The sequence below is a fragment of the Nicotiana tomentosiformis genome, chromosome 5, assembly GCF_000390325.3.
Source record: "Nicotiana tomentosiformis chromosome 5, ASM39032v3, whole genome shotgun sequence".
Taxonomy (NCBI): Eukaryota; Viridiplantae; Streptophyta; class Magnoliopsida; order Solanales; family Solanaceae; genus Nicotiana; species Nicotiana tomentosiformis.
This window is the reverse complement of record NC_090816.1, coordinates 33,069,428-33,090,230: the sequence shown is the minus strand read 5'-3', so window position 1 is coordinate 33,090,230 and position 20,803 is coordinate 33,069,428.

Sequence of the window (20,803 nt, the reverse complement as noted above, 5' to 3'; positions counted from 1 at the left end):
CTGTTGATTCATGGTATATTTACTGCTCCGGTGATCATTCTGTTGTAGTTCTTTATCTTGTATTCCCCTCAGTATGTTTTCCCTCCCGACATTTCCTGTTTAGTTCTTCATTCCTGTTATTTGCGTATACACTGTTAAATTGTACAGGTTGATTTGTAGATGCCTTGCCTTAGCCTCGTCACTATTTCGTCGAGGTTAGGATCGACACTTACCAGTACATGGGGTCAGTTGTACTGATGCTGCACTCTGTACTTTCTGTGCAGATTTTGATACCGGCTCAGGTTGATCGAGATTTGCTATTGGTCCGCTGTCCGGAGACTCAAGTTATATCTGTCGGCGTTCACAGACCTTGAAGTCCCCATCTATCTTTTTATGTCCTACTATTTTCTTTCATTCAGATAGTTATATTTCTTTCAGACTATTACTTGTAGTAAAAATTCTAGAATGCTCGTGAATTGTGACTCCAGATCCGGGTGGTAGTAATTAATACAATTTTTGATATTGCGCACTTATTATATTTCATTTTAGTTAATTATTGTTATTTACTGAATGAAAATAAGGAATTGGTTTAATGATTCTCTAATGTTGGCTTGCCTGGCAAGTAAAATGTTAGGCGCCATCATGGTCCCATCGGTAGGAAATTTCGAGTCGTGACAGTTGGTATCAGAGCATTAGGTTGTCTAGGTCTCATGATTCACGAGCAAGCTTAGTAGAGTCTGGAGGATCGGTACAGAGACGTCTGTGCTTATCTTCCAAAGGCTATGAAGTTTAGGAACAAGTTTCACTTTTATTCTTCTCTGTCGTGCGATTTTGCTTTCTCAATACTGATTGAACTCTTCTACTCTTATTCTCTCGCAGATGGCGAGAACACGTACCGCTTCCTCAGCTGAGCAGCAGCCAGAGCCTCCAGTGACAGCTCCTATGCGAGGCAGAGGTCGAGGCCGAGGCCGTGCCAGAGGCCGAGGCAGGGGCAGGGCTTAGCCTAGGGCCCGAGCAGCAGCCCCAACAGTGGAGCCTCAGATAGAGATTGACGAGGAGGTTCCAGCCCAGACTGTTCCTGTCGGACCAGCTCGGGTTCCGGAGGGGTTCATTGCTACCCTAGTACTTCAGGACGCTTTGGTCCGTTTGGTGGGCCTTATGGAGAGTGTGGCCCAGACTGACGCATTTCCCATGGCACCAGCAGTTTCTCAGTCTGGAGGAGGAGCCCAGACTCCTACCACTCCCGCTCCGGAGCAGATAGTTCCTCAGTATCAGGCTCCAGCAGCTTAGCCAATTGGATTAGTTCAGCCGGTTATTGCGGCACAGGTCGGAGATGGCACAACTATGTCTTCTGAGGCATTATGGAGATTGGACAGGTTTACCAAGCTCTTTCCTGTTCACTTCAGTGGTGCTCTTTCAGAGGCCCTCCAGGAGTATCTTGATAGCTGTCACGAGGTTCTACGGAACATGGGTATAGTAGAGACCAATGGGGTCGATTTTACTGTATTTCAGATGATTGGTTCCGCCAAAAAACGGTGGAGAGATTACTTGTTGACCAGACCAGCTAGGTCGCCTGCTCTTACGTGGGACCAGTTCTCTCAGCTCTTCATGGAGAAATTTCTGCCTATCACATTGAGAGAGGAGCGTCGCCGTCAGTTTGAGCGTCTCTAGTAGGGAAGTATGACTGTTACTCAGTATGAGACCCGTTTTATGGATTTGGCCCATCATGACATTCTTCTACTTCCCACCGAGAGAGAGAGAGAGAGAGAGAGAGGGTGAGGAGGTTTATTATTGGACTTGCTCAGCCTATCAGATTGCAGATGGCTAAGAAGACTAGGAGTGAGATTTTTTTCCAGGCGGCTGCTAATGTCGCCAGACGAGTCGAGATGGTTCTTACTCAGGGAGGTCAGGGGTCTGACAAGAGGCCTCGTCATTCCGGTGAGTTCAGCAGTACCTCATCTAGAGGCAGGAGTTCTTTTGGTAGAGGCCATCCTCCCAGGACGTTTCATTCAGCGCTCCAGGAATCCCACGATGCCTCAGGTGGTCATGGCCCTCAGATGCATTATTTTGATCAGCTAGCCTACAGTGCACCACTAGTTCCTATTAGTGCACCTCCACTCCAGAGTTATCAGGGTGGTTATTCAGGTCGACAGGGTCAGTTTCAGGGTCATCAATCACAGTAGTCGAGGTTATATTATACTTGTGGTGATCCGAGGCACTTTGCCAGATTTTGCCCTCGGGCAACAGGCAACTCACAAAATTAGAGTTCTCGTGCCATGGTTCCGGCACCAGTTGCTGCACCACATGCTCAGCCAGCCAGAGGCAGGGGTCAGGCAGCCAGAGGTAGGGGCCAGACAGTTAGAGGTGGATGTCAGGCCGTTAGAGGTGGAGACTAGCCAGCTAGAGGTCGTCCCAGGGACGTAGTTCAGGGTGGTGGGGCCCAGCCCCGGTGTTATGCTTTCCCAGCCAGGACTGAGGCTGAGTCATCTGACGTTGTTATCACAGGTACTGTTTCAGTTTGTAGTAGAGATACTTCAGTTTAATTTGATCCGGGATCTACTTACTCCTATGTGTCATCCTATTTTGCTCCCTATTTGGTTGTGCCCCGTGATTCTTTGAGTGCTCCTGTGTATGTGTCCACACCAGTGGGAGATGCTATTATTGTAGATCATGTTTATCGTTCGTGTGTGGTCACCATCGGTAGTCTTGAGACTCGTGTAGATCTTCTACTTCTCGACATAGTTGATTTTGATGTCATACTGGGTATGGATTGGCTGTTGCCTTATCATGCTATATTAGATTGTCACGCCAAGATGGTGACCTCAACCTTGCATGGGTTGCCTCGATTAGAGTGGAGAGGGAATCTTGGCCATTCTGCCAGCAGGGTTATCTCTTGTGTGAAGGCTCGGCATATGGTCGAGAAGGGGTGTCTAGCTTATTTGGCTTATATTCGCGATTCTAGTGCGGAGGTTCCTTCCATGGATTCAGTGCAAGTTGTTTGTGAGTTTCCAGAAGTATTTCCTGCAGACCTGCCGGGGATGCCACCCGACAGGGATATTGATTTCTGCATTGATTTGGCTCCGGGCACTCAGCCTATTCCCATTACGCCATATCGCATGGCCCCACCAGAGTTGAAAGAATTGAAGGAGAAGTTGCAAGATTTGCTTGATAAGGGCTTCATTAGACCTAGTGTCTCTCCCTGGGGTGCACCTGTGTTGTTTGTGAAGAAGAAAGATGGATCGATGAGGATGTGTATATATTATCGGCATTTGAACAAAGTCACCATCAAGAATAAATATCCATTGCCGAGGATTGGTGATTTATTTGATCAGCTTCAGGGTGCCAAGGTGTTTTCAAAGATTGATTTGAGATCTGGCTAACATCATATGAGGATTAGGGCATCCGATGTTCCTAAGATAACTTTTCAGACTCGGTTTGGGCATTATGAGTTTCTAGTGATGTCATTTGGGCTGACAAATTCCCCAGCAGCATTCATGGATTTGATGAACTAGGTGTTCAAACCCTACTTGGATTCCTTTGTGGTTGTGTTTATTGATGATATCTTGATCTACTCCACAGTCGAGAGAAGCATGAGCAATATCTTCAGATCGTTCTTCAGACTCTGAAAGACAGCCAGTTATATGCTAAGTTCTCAAAATGCGAGTTTTGGTTGAGTTCAGTTGCTTTCTTGGGTCACGTTATATCAGCAGAGGGTATTCAGGTGGATCCTAAGAAGATTAAGGCAGTCCAAACTTGGCCTAGACCCACATCAGCTACAGAGTTCCGTAGTTTCCTGGGTTTGGCGGGCTATTACCGTCGATTTGTGGAGGGGTTTTCATCCATGGCAGCCCCGTTGACCAGATTAACCCAGAAGGGTGCTCCATTCAGGTGGTCAGACGAGTGTGAAGCGAACTTTCATAATCTCAAGACAGCTTTGACTACGGCACCAATATTGGTGTTACCCACAGGTTTAGGATCTTATACAGTATATTGTGACGCATCTCGTATTGGTCTGGGTGCGGTATTGATGCAGGGTGGCCAGGTTATTGCATATGCTTCACGACAGATAAAGGTTCACGATAAGAATTATCATGTTCATGATCTAGAGCTGGCAGCCATTGTTCACGCGCTAAAGATTTGGAGGCACTATCTTTACGGCGTGCCATGTGAGGTATTTGCTGATCATCGGAGCTTGTAGTATTTTTTCAAGTAGAAGGAACTCAATTTGAGGCAGAGGAGGTGACTGGAGCTATTGAAAGACTATGATATCACCATATTGTATCATCCCAGGAAGGCCAATGTGGTGGCCAATGCTTTGAGTAGAAAGTCAGTCAGTATGGGTAGCCTTGCATATATTCCAGTTGGTGAGAGACCGCTTGCATTGGATGTTCAGGCCTTGGCCAACCAGTTCGTGAGGTTAGATATTTCTTAGCCCAGCTGTGTTCTAGCTTGTACAGTTGCTCGGTCTTCTTTATTTGAGCGTATCAGAGATCGGCAGGATGACGATCCTCATTTACTTGTCCTTAGAGACACAGTGCGGCACGGTGGTGCCAAGCAGGTTACTGTTGGAGATGACAGAGTTTTGAGGATGCAGGGTCGTATTTGTGTGCCTAATGTGGATGGACTTCGTGAGTTGATCCTTGAGGAGTCCCATAATTCCCGGTATTCTATTCATCCGGGCGCCGCCAAGATGTACCAGGACTTGAGGCAGCATTATCGCTAGAGGCGAATGAAGAAGGACATAGTTGCCTATGTAGCTCAGTGCCTAAATTGCCATTAGGTAAAGTGTGAGCATCAGAGACCTGGTGGTTTACTTCAGAGGTTAGATATTCTTGAGTGGAAGTGGGACCGTATCACTATGGACTTTGTTGTTGGACTCCCACGGACTCAGAGGAAGTTCGATGCAGTTTGGGTCATTGTGGACAGGCTGACTAAGTCAGCGCATTTCATTCTTGTGGCAGTTACCTATTCCTCGGAGCGGTTGGCAGAGATTTATATTCGTGAGATCGTCCGTCTTCACGGTGTGCCCGTGTCTATCATTTCTAATTGAGGTACGCAATTTACCTTGCACTTTTGGAGGGCAGTTCAGCGTGAGTTGGGTACGCGGGTTGAGTTGAGCACAACATTTCATCCTCAGAGGGTCGGGCAGTCCGAGCGTACTATTCAGATCTTGGAGGATATGCTCTGTGCCTGTGTTATTGACTTTGGAGGTTCTTGGGATCAGTTTTTGCCGTTAGCGGAGTTTGCCTATAATAACAGCTACCAATAGAGCATTCAGATGGCTCCCTATGAGGCATTATATGGTACATGGTATAGGTTGCCAGTTGGGTGGTTTGAGCCGGGGGAGGCTCGGTTATTGGGTACAAATTTAATTCAGGAGGCCTTGGACAAGGTCAAGATTATACAGGATCGACTTCGCACAGCTCAATCCAGGCAAAAGAGTTATGCTGACCGTAGAGTTCATGATATTGCATTCATGGTTGGAGAAAGAATATTGCTTCGGGTATCTCCCATGATGGGTGTTATGAGATTCGGGAAGAAGGGCAAGTTGAGCCCTAGGTATATCGGGCCATTTGAGATCCTCGAGAGAGTGGGGGAGGTAGCTAATAGACTTGCGTTGCCTCCAGGGTTATCCTCAGTTCATCCGGTATTCCATGTGTCTATGCTCCGAAAATATCATGGTGACCCGTCCCACGTGTTAGATTTCAGCTCTGTCCAGTTAGACAAGGATTTGACTTACGAGGAGGAGCCGGTGGCCATTCTAGACTGGTAGGTTCGTCAGTTGAGGTCAAAGAGTTACCCTTCAGTTCGAGTGCAGTGGAGAAGTCAGCCTATTGAGGCAGCTACTTGGGAGTCCGAGTCCGATATGCGAAGTAAATATCCCCACCTTTTCACCATCCTAGGTATTTTCTATGTCCGTTCGAGGACGAATAGTTGTTTTAGAGGTGGAGAATGTGATGACCCAAAAGGTCATCTTATGTTTTAGAACTCGAATCTGCGCTCTTAAGCCTTAAAAATCTCATTTTTATTCTCCTCGATTTGCGTGCGCAGTCCCGGAAGGTTTCCGGAAAGCTTTTATGTTGAAAACTAATGAAAATAAGAATTTTTTCCTTAAAAGTTAATTTTAGTTGACTTCGGTCAAATTTTTGGTAAACGGGCCCGGATCCGTACTTTGACGGTCCCAGTAGGTCCATATTGAATTATGGGATCTGGGCGTATGCCCGAAATCGAATTTGGAGGTCCCTACCGTGAGTTATGAATTTTTGATGAACATTAAAAGTTTGGAAATTATTTATTTTTAAGAATTGATTGATATTTGGCATTGTTAGTATCAGGTCCGTATTTTTTGTTCCGGAGCCCAGTACAGGTTCATTATGATATTTAAGACATATCTATAAAATTTGGTGAGAAATGGAGTTGATTTGATGTGATTCAGACGTCCAGTTGAGAAATTAGAAGTTTTAAAGTGTTCTTGAGAATTTCATTTGAATTAGTGCTAAATTTAGAGTTCTAGGTGTTATTTTGGTGATTTGATCGCTCGAGCAAGTTCGTATGATATTTTTAGACTTGTGTGAATGTTTGGTTTGGAGACCCGAGGGCTCGGGTGAGTTTCGGATAGGCCACGGGATGTTTTGGACTTTGAAAATCTGGTTTTTCTGCAGAATATGTGTTCTGGCATTTCCTTCTTCGCGTTCGCGAAGGTACTCTCGCGAACGCGAAGAGTAAACTGGGCAGCTAAGGATTTCTTCTTCGCGAATGCGAAGCGATGGGGGCGTTATCCTTCGCGAACGCGACAAGCCCATCGTGAACGCATAGCGTTAGGCACTGGGGGGGAGGGGGAGGGGAGTCGGCCTTTTATTCATCGCAAACGCGAGCAATGTCTCGCGAACCCGAAGACCAGGGAAGGGTAGCCTACGCGAACGCGAGCACTGCTTCGCGAACGCGAAGTCTTGGCAGCCCATACACTTCGCGAACACGACAGTGCTCTCGCGAACGCGAAGAACACTGTCGCCCAGCACTTAACAGAATCCAAAATGGGATTTTTGCCAAAATACTCATTTTTCTCAAAAACCAAACGATGAGGGGCGATTTTTCAAGAGTCATTCCTTCCCCAAATTGTTAGTAAGTGATTCTAAACCATTTTCTTTCAATTACCCATTATATTTCTTGAAATTTCAACCTAAAATCTAGAGTTTTCATGGTAGAATTAGGGGTTAGGGTAGAAAATAGGGATTTCGGGAATTTGGGAATTTAGACCTCAATTTGAGGTCGGATTCCAAAACTAACTACATATTCGGGCTAGGGGGTGAATGGGTAAAAAGATTTTGGTGCGAACCTCGGGTTTTGATCAAGTGGGCCCGGGGTCGATTTTTTGACTTTTTGGAGGAAAAATTGGAAATTTTAATTTATGCAATATAATTGATTCCTTTAGTAATATTTGATATTATTGAGTCATTTGTGAATAGATACGAGTGGTTTGGAGGTGAATTCCAAAGGAAAAACTGTGATTGAGAATTAAGTGGCCTACGGAGTGAGGTAATTGTTGTGTCTAACCCTGACTTGAGGGAATTAGGAACCTTAGATTATTTACTAAGTGAAATTCATGTGAACGGCGTATATGTGAGGTGACGAGTACCTATGCGCCGCCAATTTACCTGTTTTTTCATGTTTTCTCTATTTTTTCTGATATTGTCTCATTCCTATGCCAAATTGCTACGTGTTATACTAATGTTGTCCAAATTATCGTTCTTATCATGTTTACGGATTTTTCTGGTGATAACTGAGTTTTTATTTCAAAGTTGAGATTGATATTATGGAACCAAATGTTGAAGTAAGGTTTGTACTTGTTATTCTATCTCCTTGTTATTATTTATGCATTGCATTGTGGTGAGGGAGAGTGTTAATGCACGAAAGATGATGTCGTGCCATATTGTGAGTGTTAGTGCATGAAGGGTGATGCCGTGCCATATGTGAGTGTTAATGCACGAAAGGTGATGCTGTGCCATAATGTGAGTGTTAATGCATGAAGAGTGATGTCGTGCCATGATATGAGAGTAAAAGCACGAAGGGCGATGCCGTGCCGTTTCTATTAATTTTATGGTGAGATTAAGAGTAAAAGCACGAAGGGTGATACCGTGCATTTTTCCTTACTGTATTCACTATTCTTGTTGATTCATGGTATATTGACTTCTCCGGTGATCATTCTGTTGTAGTTCTTTATCTTGTTTTCCCCTCCCGACATTTCCTATTTAGTTCTTCATTCCTATTATTTGCGTATACACTGTTAAATTGTTCAGGTTAATTTGTAGGTGCCTTGCTTTAGCCTCCTCACTACTTCGTCGAGGTTAGGCTCGACACTTACCAGTACATGGGGTCGGTTGTACTGATGCTGTACTCTGCACTTTCTGTGCAGATTTTGATATCGGCTCAGGTTTATCGTGATTTGCTATTGGTCCGCTGTCCGGAGACTCAAGGTAGATCTGTCGGCATTCACAGACCTTGAAGTCCCCGTCTATCTTTTTATGTCCTACTATTTTCTTTCATTCAGACAGTTATATTTCTTTCAGACTATTACTTGTAGTAAAAATTCTAGAATGCTCGTGAATTGTGACTCCAGATCCGAGTGGTAGTAATTAATACAGTTTTTGATATTCCGTACTTATTATATTTTATTTTTGTTAATTATTGTTATTTACTGAATGGAAATAAGGAATTGGTTTAATGATTCTCTAACGTTGGCTTGCCTGGCAAGTGAAATGTTAGGCGCCATCACGGTCCCGTTGGTGGAAAATTTCGGGTCGTGACATAAATTTAGCATATCATGAGTGATGTCATTAAAGTAGAATCTCGTTGTTGAATGAGGTTATAGACTTATGTTTTCATTTTTGTTTTTGAATTATATTTACTTAAATCATGTTGAAACTTATTTTATGTTGTGTTATAATTTTACATAAGAGTATTATATTATTTCTTTTTGAATTTTGAATTTATGTTATGTTTTCACTTCTATTTTATTTACTTTAGTAGTATTCACTTAATAATTGAGATTGCATACCTTTTATTTTTTCAGTTAGAATTAGTAATTATTTTTTCGTAAAATATTTGAGTAATGTTATGACATTTTATTTATAAATATTAATCATATTATCAAGCATGCAGTCCATGGTGTTCTTACAAAATATGTACTTTTAGTTTTTATATTTGATTAGAGTAAAATATTATTAATTTGAAATTATATTAATTCTTTTTACAATAGTAGTTACAAATATACGATTAGTTACAATATTAATATATTTGTTAAATCTTAACTTTTAATTTTTGATAATTAACTTTAAATTTAAAATTTAATCTAACTGTGTAATAACACGTGTGCCACCAAATAGTACACTTGTAATTACACTGTAATTGCATTTTGACAAACAAACATAATAACAACAACAACAACAACAACAACAACAACAACAAACCCAGTGTAGTCCTACAAGTGGGGTATGGGGAGGGTAGAGTGTACGCACACCTTGCCCCTGCCTTTAAAAATACAGAGAGACTGTTTTTGAAAGACCCTCAGCTCAGGGAGGAAAAAGGGAAGGGGCAATAACAAGCAAATCAATTTGACAACCAAAGCAAGTAAAGCAAACGGGAAACCGAAACAATGCAACAATAAGTAATAACAACAATCTAGGGGAAGTACTCGAAGGACACTAAGAGATGTATCAAAGCTACTATGACAAACAAGGACAACACTGGTCTACCTAACCTTCTACCTTTATTTTCAACCTCCACGCCTTCCTATCTATGGTCATGTCCTCAGTCAACTGGAGCAATGCCATATCTCACATAATCACCTCACCCCAATACTTCTTCGGCCTGCCTCTACCTCTCTGTTGGACCTCCAATGCCAGCCTCTCACACCTCTTCACCGAAGCATCATTGCCTCTCTTATTTACATGCCCAAACCATCTAAGTCTCGCCTCTCGTATCGTATCCTCCACAGTGGCCACACAAACTTTATCCCGAATAACTTCATTTCTAATTCTATCCAACCTGGTATGCCCGCACATTCATCTCAACATCCTCATTTCAACCACCTTCATATTCTGTACATGTGTCACGACCCGCAATTCCCACCTTCGGGACCGTGATGGCGCCTAATATTTCACTTGCTAGGCAAGCCAACGTTAGAATAATATTAGCCATTTTAAAACTATTTTAAGTTAATTAATAAAAAAGGAACAAATGCGGAAAACAAAGTCTGAAATAAAGTGAATAATCCATAATAATAGCGATGTCTAAATACTATCCCAGAACTGGAGTCACAAGTGCATGAGCTCTAGAATAATACAAACAAGGATCTAAATGAAATAAAGTTGTTTGAAAGAAAGCACACAACTAAAATGTCACGACCCAAAATCCCAACCTGTCGTGATGGCGCCTATCTCGATACTAGGCAAGCCGATAATCTCGATAAACCACAATTTCTCTTAAGTTTGAAAATACAATAATTTAATACAATACAAAATCCCATAAATACTGACACGAACACTCCCAAAACCTTATGTCACTGAGTACATGAGCATCTAATATGGATACAAATCTAGAAAATAAGGTCTATAATAGTCTAAGACCAAAATACATTAAATAAGGAGATAGGGAAAGAGAGACAAGGTCTGCGAAATACGGTAGCTACCTCTGAATCTGCTGAAAATCAACTGTGAGAAGTGATCGACACCCGCTATGTCTGGGAACACCTGGATCTGCACACGAAGTGCAGGATGTACTATGAGTACAATCAACTCAGCAAGTAACAATAATAACTAAGGAACTGAAGATAATGACGAGCTACACAGTGACAGTTCACTTTCAGTATTTCCAGCAAAGAATAGACATGCTTTCAAATCCGGCAGTTTAAGTCAAATTAATTTTTTATACAGTTCAATTTGCATGCCCACACGCCCGTCACCTAGCATGTGCGTCACCTCCAAAATAATCACATGACATAAAATTCCGGGGTTTCATACCCTCAGGACCAGATTTAAAACTGTTACTTACTTCAGAGCGTGAAATTCTTTACTCTGCTATGCCTTTGCCTCGCAAATCGGCCTCCGAATGCCTCGAATCTAGTCACAAATAATTCGTTTCAGTCAATAAAATTTATTGGAAGCAACTCCATAAGAAAATGCTAATTTTCTATAAAAATCCGAATTTTAGTTCAAAAATCGCCTGTGGGGCCCACGTCTCAGAACTCGACAAAAGTTATAAAATCCGAAAGTCCATTCAACCACGAGTCTAACCATACCAATTTTATCAAAATCCGACCCCAACTCGGCCCTCAAATCTTCAATTTAAACTAAGAGGATTTTCAAACTTTTCCAACTTAATTCACCAATTAAATAATAAAAACAACCATGGATTCAGGTAATTTAACCAATATTGAGTTAAGAACACTTACCCCGTTATTTTTCATGAAAAACTCCCGAAAATTGCCTCTTCCCGAGCTCAAATCCGTCAAAAACTGATTTCGCAAAGTCCCATTTTCATAACGCGATAGGTCCCTCGCTTTCGCGAAGCACAACTCGACTGCCCACAAATTTAACCCTTCGCGAATGCGACCATGGCTTCACGAACGCGAAGCTTTACCATCTTAGACCTTCGCGAACATGACCGCCACCTCGCGAACGCATAGAACAAGGACCCGGGGGTCCCCAATAGCCTCACTCCTCTTCTCTCACGCGACACCTCTCACGCGTTCACGATGCACACACAGACCATACCTTCGCATTCGCGTCCTCCCCTTCGCGGACACGAAGAACAAAACCTCACACTCAGAAAACACTCTTCGCGAATGCGAGGGCCCACTCGGGAACGCGAAAGAGAAAATCAGAAAAATGCAGCAGCAAATATCAACAATCTAACCAAGGCCAAAAATGATCCGTTAACCATCCAAAACTCACCCGAGCCCCTCGGGACCTCAACCAAATATACCAACAAGTCCTAAAACATCATACAAAGTTAGTCGAATCCTCAAATCACCTCAAACAATGCTAAAACCATGAATTACACCCCAATTCAAGCCTAATGCACTTTGAAATTTCTAGCTTCTACAACCGACTCCGGAACCTATCAATTCACGATCGATTGACCTCAAATTTTGCACACAAGTCATAAATGACATAACTGAGGTATTCAAATTTTCAGAATCGAATTCCGACCCCGATATAAAAAAGTCAACCCCCCGGTCAAACTTCCCAAAAATTCAACTTTCGGCATTTCAAGCCTTATTCCTCTACGGACCACCAATAATATTCTGGACATGCTCCTAAGCCCAAAATCATCATACAGAGCTATTGGAGTCATCAAAATTAAATTCCGAGTTCGTTTACACATAAGTCAATATCCGGTCAACTATTTCAATTAAAGCCTCCAACAAAAAATAATTCATTCTTTCAAGCTAACTCTGAAATACCTTAAAATCAAAACTGACAATTCACACAAGTCATAATACCTCGTAGGAAGTTATTCAAGACTTCAAATAGTTGAAAGGAGCATAAATGCTCAAAACAACCGGTCGGGTTGTTACAATCTCCCACACTTAATCATATGTTCGTCCTCGAATATGCCAAGAGTTGTTCTTAACCTTCAAATCTCTATTCCACCTTACCACGCACATACCCGGGGTGATCTCACGCCACCCTATTCCGTGTAAATTGTATAGGCCTGACAACACAACATAAATAAATTAAAAAAAAAATCATTACTTCAACCTTAGCCCATAAACCTTGGAATTCAATTTCCAACATTCAGAATTTCTTTTCAAGACCTGAATCTCATATCAACATGTTGTATGAGTCTGAACAAGCTGTATTGAGTCATAACCATAACCCAGATATAATCACTTAACATACTACATAACTCACATGCTCGCAGCACCATTTTCTATCACATTAAATACTCCAAAGTAACCCGGTAATAGTATTAAACCTCATATCAAACAAAACCTCGTTCTAACACTTCCGCACAATGCTGATATTGAAAGAAACACGCAGAAATATCAAGACCCCTTATCAGATCAACAAGTAATGGAGCTCTCTTGCCCCAACCAAAACCATAATCACTTTCTAAACCGAATTTCAATATTATCCTCCCGAAAATACCGTTTCAAACCTCATAGTACTCATTCTAGGACCAATGACCTTATATTATTAAACACAACTATCCCACAGACATGCCACATCAATATAACTCCAGCCACCACTGCGCAATCTGTGTACCCAAATATGGGAGATGTCTTAAGGAACATAACCATATTACAAGTTCAACAAGCACAACCAACTCCTCAAATTTTGTGAAGAGGATATCCGTAGGCGCGTGTGCACAATTGTAGAGGAAGAAAATTAATTAATCAGATAAATTATCATAGAAATAAAATTCCCACACATGACACGAACAACTCACGTGCCAATAATATGAATCACCCGGCATGGTCACAGGCCTCCAGTCCCAGCTTATCATACATGAGAAATTAAACAAGTACACTTGTATATGATAATGAAATAAGATTCTCATGCTCCTGGACTAGTATAAATAACACTCCATAGGTCCCTAATAGCCCACTCCTTTTCGCGAACGCGACACCTATCACGCATTCGCGATGCACACACAGACCATACCTTCGCGTCCTCCCCTTCGCGGACGCGAAGAAAAAAACCAACTCAGAAAACCCTATTCGCGAACGCGAGGGTCCACTCGCAAACGCGAAAGAGAAAATAAGAAAAATATAGCAGCAAATATTAGCAATCTCACCAAGGCCAAAAATGATCCGTTAACCATCCAAATCTCACCCCGAGCCCCTCGGGACCTCAACCAAATATACCAACAAGTTCTAAAACATCATACGGACTTAGTCGAACCCTCAAATCACCTCAAACAAAGCTAAAACCAAGAATTACACCCCAATTCAAGCCTAATGAACTTTGAAATTTCTAGCTTCTACAAACGACTCTGGAACCTATCAATTCATGTCCGATTGACCTCAAATTTTGCACACAATTCATAAATGACATAACAGAGGTACTCAAATTTTCAGAATCGGATTCCGACCCCGATATCAAAAAGTCAACCTCCCGGTCAAACTTTCCAAAAATTCAACTTTCGGCATTTCAAGCCTAGTTCCTCTACGGATCTCCAATAATATTCCGGACACGCTCCTACGCCCAAAATCACCTTACAGAGCTATTGGAATTATCAGAATTAAATTCCGAGGTCGTTTACACATAAGTCAATATTCGGTCAACTATTTCAACTTAAGTTTCCAACAAAAATAATTTATTCTTCCAAGCTAATTCTAAAATACCTTAAAACCAAAACTGACAATTCACACAAGTCATAATACCTCGTAGGAAGTTATTCAAGACATCTTTAATTTAAACATTCATTTATGTGTCCCGCTCCAGAAATATAAACTTAAAATAAATTTGTTGCGTCGTGCAACCCGCTCCAAAAATATAATTTAAAAATTCTTAAATGTAAATTAAATATTCTGATAAATGTCACATTAAATAAGAAATTATTAGGCAACAAGACATACAATGATTATAATTTATTTAGAAATAAGCGATGACAAGTAGCAATTAATTAGGAAAATTAAGGAGGAATTAGGCAATTTAATAATTAGTATGCTAAATGTCAAGTAGCAATTAAGTCACTTAAATCAAATAAGCATATAACAAGTATAACATGAATTCAAGGCATAATATTGAGCATGGAATATGAGAGAAACAATTAATATAATAATTAATTCATGATTTAAAATAATTTTTAATTTTCAAATAATTAGGCAAATAATTAATTTGACGACGTATAGACTCTCGCCACCTCGCCTATACATCGTTCACATGAATTTCACATAACAGATAATTCAAGGATTCTATTCCCTCAAGTCAAGGTTAATCACGACACTTACCTCGCTTCGCAACCAAATTCAAGATTCCAATAAACCTTTGCCTCACGAATTCGTATCCGAAAGCTTCAAATATAATCATAAACAAAACAATATACTCAACATGAATCATAGGTATCAATTCCATATGAATTTACTAATTTTTCGGATTAAAATCCAAAATTTATTTTAAAAATCGAGAGTGGGACCCACGTCTCGAATCCCGAAAAAACTCACGAAATCGAAACACCCGTTCCAATACGAGTTCAACCAGACAAAAATTATCGAAATATAAAAATTTGATTTTTCTTCCATAAATTCACAAATTCATGATGTAAATGAGTATGAAATCATGAAATATAATCAATAAAGGATAAGGAACACTTACCCCAATGTTTCCCGTGCAAATCGCCCAAACATCGCTTAAACCGAGCTCCCCAAACTAAAAAATAAGTAAAAATGGCAAAACTCCCCGTTTTATGGGGGTTTTATGTATGTGGCGCCACAGGTGGCGTGGGGCGCTGTCTGTGGCGCCGTCGTCAGCATCTAGGAGTAATGTGGGGCGCTATCCCTGGCGTCGTCATCAGCATCAAATAGTTGAAAGGAGCATCAATTCTCAAAACGACCGGTCGGGTTGTTACATAAAATAAAGTAGAAGGGGACTTCAGAACTGCGAACGCCATGCAGTTATACCTCAAGTCTCTTGCGAATAGCTGAATCCGAGCAAATGTACTATACGCCGCTGGGACCAACTCCGGTATCTGCACAAGAAGTGCAGAGCGTAGTATGAGTACAACCGACCCTATGTACCCGGTAAGTGTCGAGCCTAACCTCGACGAAATAGTGACAAGGCTAAGGTAGGTCACTTACATTAACATGTACGCAATAACAATAATAATAATAACATGAATAGAAGTAAGGCTGTTAAATCATATCAATAATTGAAGTCAATTCAGCAGTCATAATGCCTCAATTAATTCCCGTTGCGGCGTGCAACCTGCTCCAATAGTATAAACTTAATATAAATTCCGTTGCGACATGCAACCCGATCCAACAATATAATCTTTCAATAAAATTTCGTTGCGGCGTGCAACTCGCTCCAACAATATAAACTTTCAATTAAATTCGGTTGTGGCGTGCAACCCGCTATAACAATATTAACTTAAAATAAATTCGTTGCGGCGTGCAACCCGCTCCAGAAATATAAACTTAAAATAAATTTGTTGCGTCGTGCAACCCGCTCCAAAAATATAATTTAAAAATTATTAAATGTAAATTAAATATTCTGATAAATTTCACATTAAATAAGAAATTATTAGGCAACAAGACATACAATGATTATAATTTATTTAGAAATAAGCGATGACAAGTAGCAATTAATTGGAAAAATTAAGGAGGAATTAGGAAATTTAATAATTAGTATGCTAAATGTCAAGAGCAATTAAGTCACTTAAATCAAATAAGCATATAACAATTATAGCATGAATTCAAGGCATAATATTGAGTATGGAATATGAGAGAAATAATTAATATAATAATTAATTCATGATTTAAAATAATTTATGATTTTCAAATAATTAGGCAAACAATTAATTTGACGACGTATAGACTCTTGTCACCTCGCCTATACGTCGTTCACATGAATTTCACATAACAGATAATTCAAGGATTCTATTCCCTCAAGTCAAGGTTAATCATGACACTTACCTCGCTTCGCAACCAAATTCAAGATTTCAATAAACCTTTGCCTCACGAATTCGTATCCGAAAGCTTCAAATCTAATCACAAACAAAACAATATACTCAACATGAATCGTAGGTATCAATTCCATATGAATTTACTAATTTTTCGGATTAAAATCCAAAATTTATTTTAAAAATCGACAGTGGGACCCACGTTTCGAATCCCGGAAAAACTCACGAAATCGGAACACCCGTTCCAATACGAGTTCAACCATACAAAAATTATCGAAATATAAAAATCTAATTTTTCTTCCAAAATTCACAAATTCATGATGTAAATGAGTATGGAATCATGAAATATAATCAATAAAGGATAAGGAACACTTACCCCAATGTTTCCCGTGCAAATCGCCCAAACATCGCTTAAACCGAGCTCCCCAAACTAAAAAATAAGTAAAAATGGCAAAACTCCCCATTTTATGGGGGTTTTATATATGTGGCGCCACAGGTGGCGTGGGGCGCTGTCTGTGGCACCGTTTCCAGTACCTCCAGTAGTCCCAGCGCCAGGGATAGCGCCCCACGTTACCCTAGATGCTGACGATGACGGGAAATATTTTCCAACACGGAAATGGGGATAACTCTCTCATACGATGTCTGAATTCAACGATTCTTTTTGCTATGGATCCAAAATTTCAATACGGATACAATGCTTCAATCAAAACTGAATTCAGAGTTCAGTTTCTTAATGTGATACCACTTATTCTTGAAAAAACGACGCCGAAACATTCTAGAATATCCAGATTAAGTTCCATCAACCATCGAAAATCCACCCGAGGCCCTTGGGACCTCGACCAAATATTTCAACAAGTCCCGTAACATAATATGGATTTACTCGGGGTCTCAAATCACGTCAAATAACGTCGAAATTACAATTCACTCCTCGATTCGAACTTATGAGTTTTAAACTTTTCACATTACTAAACCCGTGCCGAAACTTATTAAATGAATCCAGAATGATTTCAAATTTGGCGCACAAGTCATAAATGACATAACGGAGCTATTCCAACTCTTGGAATCTCAAACCGAATCCGATAGCGATAAAGTCAAATTCACGGTCAAACTTTAGAAATCTTTAGTCTTTAGATTTCTAGTTTCTGTTAAATGGCGATAATTCGAGGTAGGGACCTTCGAATTTGATTCCGGGCATACGCCCAAGTCCCAAATCACGATACGGACCTAACAGAACTGTCAAAATACTGATCCGGGTTTGTTTGCTCGAAATGTTGATCAAAGTTAACTCAGTTGAGTTTTAAAGCTCTATTTCACATTTTAATCCATTTTCACATAAAAACTTTTCGAAAAATTTTACAGACTGTGCACGCAAGTCAAGAAATGCTGAATAGTGCTTTTAGAGTTCTTAGGACACATAAATGAATGTTTAAATTAAAGATGATATTTTGGGTCATCACATTCTCCACCTCTAAAATAAACGTTCGTCCTCGAACGAAATTAGAAAAGTACGTGAGCTGGTGAAAAGATGTGGATATTTTCTCCGCATGTCCGACTCGGACTCCCAGGTAGCTGCCTCAATCGGCTGACCTCTCCATTGCACCTAAACTGAAGGATAACTCTTAGATCTCAACTGTCGGACCTTCCAGGCTAGAATAGCTACCGAATCCTCTTTGCCCAATTGGACTGAACTGAAATCTAATACATGGGACAGATCACCATGATATTTTCGGAGCATCGACACATAAAACATCGTATGAACTGCTGATAAACTAGGTGGTAGTGCAAGCCTATAGGCTACTTCACCCACCCTTTCAAGAATTTCAAAGGGTCCGATATACCTAGGGCTCAACTTGCCCTTCTTTCCGAGTCTCATTACACCTTTCATATGTGAAACGCGGAGCAATACTCTTTCTCCTACTATGAATGCATTGTCACGAACTTTACGACCGGCATAACTCTTTTGCCTAGACTGAGTGTGTGATGTCGATCTTGAATAACCTTGACCTTATCCAAGGCATCATGTACCAAATCAGTACTTAACAACCGAGACTTTCCCGGTTCAAACCAGCCAACTGGCGAATGACATCGCCTCCCATATAATTTTTCATACGGAGCCATCTGAATGCTCAACTAGTAGCTATTATTATAGGCAAACTCAGCAAGTGGCTAGAACTGATCCCAAGAACCTCCAAAGTCTATAACACAAGCGCGAAGCATATCTTCCAATATCTAAATAGTGTGCTCTAACTGTCCATTAGTCTGTGGATAAAATGTTGTACTCAACTCAACCCGCGTGCCTAAATCATGCTGTACAGCCCTCCAAAAGTGCAAGGTGAACTGCGTACCTCGATCTGAAATAATAGACACGGGCACACCGTGAAGGCGGACAATCTCATGGATGTAAATCTCCGCTAACCGCTCTGAAGAATAGGGAACTGCTACTGGAATAAAATGTGCTGACTTGGTCAACCTATCCACAATGACCCATACTACGTCAAACTTTATCTGAGTTTGTGGGAGTCCAATAACAAAATCCATAGTGATACGCTCCCACTTCCACTCAGGAATTTCTAACTTCTGAAGCAAACCACCAGGTCTTTGATGCTCGTACTTCACTTGCTGACAATTTAGACATCGAGCTACAAATGTAACTATATCCTTCTTCATTCTCCTCCACCAATAATGTTGCTGCAAATCTTGATACATTTTGGCGGCACCCGGATGAATAGAATACCGGGAACTGTGGGCCTCTTCAAAAATTAATTCATGAAGCCCATCCATATTAGGTACACATACACAACCCTGCATCCGCAAAACTCCATCATCTCCCATAGCAACCTGCTTGGCACCACCGTGCCACACCGTGTCCTTAAGGACAAGCAAATCGGGATCATCATATTGTCGCTCTCCGATACGTTCATACAAGGTAGACCGAGCGACTGTGCAAGCTAGAATCCGACTGGACTCTGAAACATCTAACCCCATGAACTAATTAGCCAAAGTTTGGACATCTGCGACTAATGGCCTTTCACCAACAAGAATATATGCAAGGCTGCCCATACTCACAACCTTTCTACTCAAAGCATCGACCACCACATTGGCCTTTCCGGGGTGATACAAAATGGTGATATCATAGTCCTTCAATAGCTCCAACCATCTTCTATGCCTCACATTGAGATCCTTTTGTTTGAATGGATAATGTAGACTATGATGATCTGTGAATACTTCACATGACATGCCGTAAAGGTAGTGTCTCCAAATCTTCAGTGCATGAACAATGGCTACCAATTCTAAGTCATGAACAGGGTAATTTTTCTCATGAACTTTCAACTGCCGCGACGCATATGCAATCACTCTTCCATATTGCATTAATACTGCACCAAGACCAATGCGAGAAGCATCACAATACACCATATAAGATCCTGAAGCTGTGGGAAATACAGCCACTAGAGCCGTAGTCAAAGCAGTCTTGAGCTTCTGAAAGATCAACTCACACTCGTCTGACCATTTGAATGGGGCACCCTTCTGGGTCAATTTGGTCAGTGGGGATGCTATGAATGAAAACCCCTCCACAAACCGGCAATAATAACCTGCTAACCCCAGGAAACTCCAGATCTCTGTAGCTGGAGTAGGTCTACGCCAATTCTAATTCTGAACTGCCTTAATCTTCTTAGGATCCACTTTTATGCCTTCAGTTGATACTACATGCCCCAAAAAGGTAACTGAGTTTAACCAAAACTTGCATTTTGAAAATTTGGCATATAACTGATTATTCTTCAAAGTTTGAAACACAATCCGAAGATGTTGCTCATGCTCCTCCTGACTGCTGGAGTAAATCGAGATATCATCAATGAATATAACCACAAATGAATCCATATAGGGCTTGAACACCCGATTCGTCAAATCCATAAATGTTGTTGGGGAGTTGGTAAGCCCGAATGACATCACTAAGAATTTACAATGCCCATACCGGGTCCGAAAAGCTATCTTAGGGACATCATATGCCCTAATCTTTAACTGATGATAGCCAGACCTCAAGTCAATCTTCGAAAACACCTTGGCACCCTGAAGTTGATCAAATAGATCATCGATTCTTGGCAACGGATATTTGTTCTTGATAGTGACCTTGTTCAACTGCCGATAATCTATATACATCCGTATAGAGCTGTATTTCTTCTTTACAAATAACACTGGT